The sequence below is a fragment of the Sapajus apella genome, unplaced genomic scaffold (genome assembly GCF_009761245.1).
Source record: "Sapajus apella isolate SASKATOON/1434 unplaced genomic scaffold, GSC_monkey_1.0 scaffold24, whole genome shotgun sequence".
Lineage (NCBI taxonomy): Eukaryota > Metazoa > Chordata > Mammalia > Primates > Cebidae > Sapajus > Sapajus apella.
This window is the reverse complement of record NW_022436964.1, coordinates 28,261,378-28,268,899: the sequence shown is the minus strand read 5'-3', so window position 1 is coordinate 28,268,899 and position 7,522 is coordinate 28,261,378. Positions and strand designations below refer to the sequence as shown.

Sequence of the window (7,522 nt, the reverse complement as noted above, 5' to 3'; positions counted from 1 at the left end):
ATAATGTAACTCAGTTAATTACCCTTAACTTGCAATGCTACCCCATTCTATGGAGGTTTCTAATATATTAGCATGATATTAGAAATGAAATAAAAGGAATCTCAGGCAAATTTTCCTTCATGTTCTTCTTCATTGGCTACCAATCTACTTACTCATAAAGCTTTGTTTGGTGGACAGACGGTGTTAGCAAGTTAGGGTTTCCAGGCAGAAGAGTCCTTGGGTCTATTTTGAAGGTCCCATAAGCCTTTATTTATTTGTAGAGTTCATGCTTTTCATCATAAGACAAACTCTCTTTGTCTTCCAATACATTATCCTGAATTCTTTTCATCTTGCTACAGTTTCCATTTTTAAGACTTCTCTGACTTCTTCTTGTTCCTCATCTGCATGAGTTGCAAGCATTTTGCCAATACCTCCAACAAATGGAGTCTTCTTCCTGAACCATTTCTACATGTGGCAATATTTTCTCCTAGGGCTGTTAAGCCTTTTATCCTTGCAGTTTGAGACAGACGTAACTTACAGCACAGAGTCTCTGGGTATTGAAACCATGATGGATGTCTTTTTGGCTTGATTGTACCTGGCCTCTATTTCAGGCATGCACCAAATAGTCTGCCTTATTGATGACTGTGACTCAAGTCACTAACACTCAGCAGTGACAGCTCAGCTGCAAACTGATCGCCAGCCTTTCCTTTTGTGCCATTCCTCCCTCACTTAATTCCTAAATGGCTATTTCTTTTATTTTTATTGAATTTATTTTTGTTCAGTCAGTCCTTAAATATTTTCTAAAGACCCTTCATATCAGTTTAAATCAGAATGTTCTATACTTATACTATTGGTTTTTTGTCCTCATTATTTATTAAAATACTTACTGAATCATAATTATTTCATAAATGTTATCTTGAATTTTTCCAGTTGTTTATATTTGAGATAATAATTAATATCTTCATTTCACCTTTCAACAAACTGTACTTTCAAGCAAAATTTACATCTACTTTTACAATGCCCAGAAGGTTCTCAAGAACATTAAAATCTAGAAATAAAAAACTGTAAGATGATACATATGCTTTTCAAAAATATAGGTAGTGATTTTCAACATTAGTTTGATAAATATAAATTAGAAAAGAAGTTGTAGAAGCATCTTCTGGTGTTTAAAATCCATAGCAAAGGTGTAGGTACATAAATGGGGTATTTAACTAGAGTGCAGATTTCTGTATCTCTAACATATTTGAAGACTCAGGTCTATGAAATATTATTTGTGATACCAGAGTCTCTCACAAGCAATTATTATTATAAATTGTAGGAATAGCTTATGAGTTGAAACTAAGTCTTTTAATTTTACATTCTTACAGTAGGGTAAGGGGTCAGGAGTATTGCTGTTTTTTAGATTAATTATTTCTTTAGAAATATTTTGTAAACACGTATAATCTAAAAAAAACAGCAATTCTGAATTGTACATTAAGTGGTATCAGAACACTGTTTTTGAAAGTTACTTTAAAATGACAAGAACTGAGGTTTGTTATGATTTTCTACAGAGCGTCTGTACAGATATCTTTAGTAGTTTCATAATGGTGAGTGCTGATGGTAGAGTAACAAGAATATTTATTTACTTACAGTATAAAGCAGTATCTTGCCAAAGGAAATAACTGTCATAATAATTTGTGACTATGGGATTGTGACTAGGACAAGGCTGGTTTTGCGATAGCAAAAGCTGTATTTCTCTGTGGGCATAGGTTTATAGGCAAAGAAGTACTGATATAGGGTATTTTATTTCTTTCAACTAAATTTTTCTATTTTTTATACACAATATAATTAACAGGTGAGAATCTGCCCACATTACACCAGCAGAGAACAGATTAATAGGATTTAAAAGTATTTCAACACCTGACTTTCCAGTTAATAAAGACATTCAAATGGTAAAATTCTGTACTCTTCATGTTTCAGCCAATTAATTTACATAAGTTAAATTAACAGATCTTAAAAAAGGCATTTCTACTTCCAACACACACCATGCTGGTGGGTGTCAATTGTACAGCTAAGAAGAGCAACAGTTTTGGGTCACGAATTTTAAATGTGATAATTCAGTTCAATAAACCATGTCCCTAATAACCAGCTCTCAGTAATTTTAAAAATAGTTTGTTTGTTCAAGTTTTTATTTCGATAACTGATTTCCCTCTCTCTTTCCCCATCCCCAGCCAGTAATTCTTGAAAATTATAGATATTAGTACATTGTCTAGAACATACCAAGAAAATATATAGCATGGGTACATTGATGTATTTAGTTTTATTACACAAAATTTAAAGGTGCTTTTTAAGGCCGGGCGCAGTGGCTCACGCCTGTAATCCCAGCACTTTGAGAGGCCAAGGTGGGCGGATCACGAGGTCAAGAGATCCAGACCATCCTGGCCAACATGGTGAAACCCCGTCTTTACTAAAAATACAAAAAAATTAGCTGGGCGTGGTGGCGCGCGCCTGTAGTCCCAGGTATTCGGGAGGCTGAGGCAGGAGAATTGCTTGAACCCGGGAGGCGGAGGTTGCAGTGAGCCAAGGTCACGCCACTGCACTCCAGCCTGGCGCCTGGTGACGGAGTGAGACTCTGTCTCAAAAAAAAAAAAAAAAAAAAGAAAAAGAAAAAATGCTTTTTTAGAACTCTGAAGCATAAACTAGTGACATAATTAAATGGAAAACGTGTTTGTTTCTTTTTTATTAGCTAGCTGTATAGGCAATTGATTTCCAAGTGATTGGTTATTTTGCACCATAGTCAACTTTTACTTGTGATATATTCCAGCAACAGAATTTTTTCTACTACTATGGAGAAATTATTTGATATCTTCAAATGAAGAAAAGGATTACCTTTAGTATCTGTGTGACTGGAAGCTACTATTGGTTGTTTATCTTTCTGTTGAGCAAAGCTCCTTCTTGTTCCTTCCCATTGGCTTGCTCCGAGTCATACTAGTTAGGGCCTTGCATCCAAATTAGAGTTCCTTGTATGATGAATAATCATCACAGCAGTTTTAAAGTTGTTCATATTTTAATTATAGAGACCACTTAAATGTTTTTTTTTCTAACTAATTAAAGGTAGGCAATAACATGAACCTAAAGATTATCATATTTATGAGGTTCATAATTTCCATGCTCGAAGGCATGAGAAAATTCAAAACTAGAAAAAATAAACAGTGATTATTGTCCCTTGATTGGCATTTGATTTCATTCCTTTTCTTTGACTTTGTCCTTTTTCATAAACTAAGGGAATAGCAAGGCTAATCTTGTGATTGGGATAAACATCAGTTTCCTACTTAGAACCCCATTAGTCAGTGTACTCAAGGGAAAGTTATAATTTCTTAGCAACACTTTCAAGGACAGGATTTCCTTTTAAGCCTTACCTCTCATCACTTTCCTGATTTCTCACCAACCTTTCACAGTATTTTCCTTTCCTGATGTGTTCCATTTTCCAGCCATTTCATAATCTTTCTCTCTTACCTGAGCTGCCTGTCTTCCCCAGCTCTTCCTTTTCTTATATCCACCGCCATTTCTTGACAGTCACTGCCTACCATGACCATCACATACTAGGCTGGATCTCCTTACATGGATTCTCGCGTCATTTGTTACTCCCATTCTCTCTCTTCAACCCTACTCCAGTAGTCAGAGCACACGGTTGGCTGTATGTAATCCAGCCTTTAGTGACATTTCCAATTTCTGGTTGTATAAAAGCGATTTAATAATTGTATGATTAAAAGCTTGATTTGCAAACATTCTAGAAAGCATAATGCATTTTCTTCCCTCATTTGCTCATCAAGTACCAATTCCTTAACACATTATAATCTGGTTTTCTTCTGCTTTCGTCTGGATTATATCCCTTAACTCTGCTTGATTTCTCTCCAAATTTCCATAGACAATGATTAGACATCATCCAGGTTTTCCTTGGGGAAGATTCTCTTTGTTAGCTTTCCTTTAGAAGCCACAGTCAGGTTCACAGCCTCAACTCTCACTTCTGTGCCCCAGGCCCTTAAATTATTCTTTTTAGTCTAGATTCTTTCCGATGCTTTAGTGTGTATTTTCTGGGTTTGTAATGACTCTCTGGATATTTTCACTTAAATGTTCTGCTACTTTAAACCCAGCAAGTTTTTAAAAATACTCTCCTAGACTCTATTACATCCTCAAAGACTTTATCTTCTTTGATAACTCTCAAAACTGCCTGAAGTTAAAAGCTTTCATTCATTAATGGTGAATTCTGTCTTCTCTCTTAATGGCTGTGTTCCTAAATCCCAATGAGTCTGTTTCCTCAGGATTTCTCACATGCATATTTTATTTTCTTCCTGCTAATACCACTGTAGTTATGACATAGGTTAGATATGTCTAATTCACACTTTTAAAAAAGAAAGAGAAAATCCATTTAACTGATATTAATTGGCATTTCTGTCTCAATTTTTTTTTACCATTACTCTGACAAAACTTTAACCCTTCTCAAAATGTTTAAGCAACTTTCCATTTTGATAACAGCATGAAGTTAAAACATCTAAACCTTATACTCCAAATTCTAAACAATATTGTCCCAAGCAACCTACTGTGATTTACCTCCCATCACTGCCTTTCTCAAAGTCATTATGCTAGCCTAATTCACTTATTCAACTCCTCTCAGTAAATGTCATATTTTTCTGCCTTTAAGATAAAGGCAGAATTGACTTAATCTCTATTGACTAAGTTTAGTAACTTTCCTTTTTGCAACTTTCTGAGGTTATTTTCATATTACAGCTCACTCATATATTATGATTTGAGACTATAATTTATTATTTATTCCTTTTATTTTATCCTCCAGAAATCTAGTTCACCATATATATGAATGCTCTGTAAGTACTAGCTGATTTCACTTTGCTGTTAATGAAAACATTTAATTTGATTAACATTTTCAACTGGAAAATTATGTTTGGTTGGCTATTTGGAATCTTAATTTAGTAAACTAAGGCAAGAAACTCATAATCATTACCACAAAGGATTTAAAAGAAAAAATTACATATTAAATGCTTTTGTGAATAATAATATCAGAAGATGTATTAAATTGTGTCTTTCTATAATATTTTTATTTTGTTTTCTTGGCATTTAATAAAATATTGAGTGAAATACTACAATTTTCTTGAATATCTTATTTTCTTTTTTGTTTGTTTGTTCTAATCAGGGGAAATCTCTAACACAGTCCCCCCACTACCACAAATTATGCAGTCGAGTTTTCCACATTTGGGGAGATCGCAGGTGTCAGCACATCCAGGGTGCAATGGATAGGCCTCGCCCTGGGAAAACCACCTTCGTGATCATGGTATCTTCCCTGCCAGGTGAATACTTTATTTCTATCCTAGTTGTTTGAGTCAGTTTTTGAAAGAAAATTTATTTTATCATTTTATCTTTGAGATGACCTTATTAGCTAGAAATCCTTGAAGATTTGAGTGAAGAATCTATAAATCATCTAAGGCACAGACTAATTATAACATTTTGCTTAATATAGATTACCTACATTGATACATAACATAAACAATGAAAGTTTATTCTCCATGATTGTGTTTTCTTGTATGTTCTCAATTATTGTATTATAATCAGAATTGCTATTGATTGTATACACTGTTCCTATCTCTTTAAACAATAGTATATCCTTTAAAAAAGAAAATTAAAACATATATTTTACTTATAATTGCCCAGGCTTTCCTGCTAATTATCTCTGATTCACTTAACAACATTGTGAGATAAGAAGTACTATTATTACCCCTATATTAAGGAAAGAAACGTCATTTAGGGAGATCCTGTGATTTGTCTAAGAAGAGAATGTCACTAAGTAGCAGACATAGTAGGTATGTAAATAGCCACTAATCACTCATCAAACTCTCCTTGCCTCTGTAACTTGGCTCACGTTAGAATTTAGAGGCAAATTACAAAATGTTGCACTTTTGTGTGTGTGTGTGTTTGTAAATAATATACTCGTTTTCCTATAATAATTTTGGGTAAGAAATTTCTTATGTAATATTTTACTCTTTTTTGCCACACTGGCAACCTCTAGAACTGAGAACTCTGGAGCCCTATTCTTAACACATAATATACTGAAACCAACTGACATGATGTACCAGGCAGATTTTGCTTGAATATAGCAAGGTATTCATCAATGGAAAGACTTCACAGGCAAATTTTAGAATTTTGCACATTTTTTGTCATGTAAATAATATATGGATTTTTCTTATAAGAATTATATGTAAGGAATTTATTATGTAATTAAAAAGTCTATAATTCGGCAAGTTGCTTTTTGAGACACACATATGTAATTTATACACATCATCCCTTGGTATCCATGGTTGCTATACTGTACTGTTTAGGAATAAAGAGAAAAAAGTCTATACATGTTCACTATACATGTTCAGTAGGACTTAGATTTTTTTTCCTATATTTTCTATCCATGGTTAGTTGAATCCGGGGATGTAGAAACCACAGATACAGAGGACCTAAAATACATAAAATCCACTCAACCAAATCGAGGTTGACAATTTTTGTGCAAGATATTTGACTTTTACACAAAGTGATCTGAGAAATCCTGCGAGGATTTGGAGAAGGAGATGACACAATCTGATATCTTTTAACAAGATCATTTTGGCTGTTATGTTGAAAATAAACCCAATGGGACAAGGACAAGGAGACTCCAGGTAAAAGATGATGTTAGTTTGGACAAGGATAGCAGTGATAAAGGTGAGAAACAATGAGATTCTAGATGTTTGGAAGGAAGATCCAGTAGGGTTTTCTGATAAATAGAGTAAGTGTTGTGGGAGAGTGGAGGAGGGCAGAACATAATTCCTGCCTCGCCAGAATACCGTGAAAATGCTTAACTGGCGGTCAGCACACAGCAAGCTCTGAAATGATATTTGACACTGTATGTCCTCTGGTAGAGATAAGCAAACTGAGCTGCAAAGCTGTTAAATCACTCACCTTACATGACCTTGATAGTTAATGTCATTGCTGTAATGCAAATCCAACTGTAGATACATTGCTCTACAGGTCAAAGGCTGGGCCTACATCCTTGTCATTTATTCTAATTTTACAAGGTCCATTTGATTTGAATAAAGAAAAACACAGTGGAAAAGTCAGTCGAATCAGAAATAACTTTTTTCCTGAACATTTGGGTCACTTGCAACAGCCAAGTATAATTTTGTATTAACTGCAGGAAGCCTAATAATCAGGTTTCTTAAACAAGCATTTTTATACAATTAACTCTCTTGATTAGATATTTTCCCGTTAATGGTGCACGTCGGTGAAATTCTTAGCCACACTTAAAGTCATGTTAAGAGAGAACAAAATAATAGAGACTTGGGAAATTTAATTTATGGCCTTTAGACTGCTTCTTTCATAATCATTGTACTTTATAAATGGTTGGAATGTTCTTCAGGATCCATTTGGTTACTTAGAATACTTATGGAGGCCAGGAGAAGTTGAAGAAAAAAAAAAGCAGCAACACCAAAATAACTCTGTAATATGCACTTTAATAATTAATTTTAACTAT

At 34.2% G+C, this 7,522-nt stretch overlaps 1 non-coding gene across 1 annotated transcript; it reads right to left on the bottom strand.

The window, feature by feature from the left end:
- Positions 1 to 5,164: 5,164 nt before the first annotated feature.
- LOC116559915 lies at positions 5,165 to 5,329 on the bottom strand. Its single transcript, XR_004272686.1, has one exon. It is a non-coding gene; the product is annotated as a U1 spliceosomal RNA (small nuclear RNA).
- Positions 5,330 to 7,522: the final 2,193 nt, after the last annotated feature.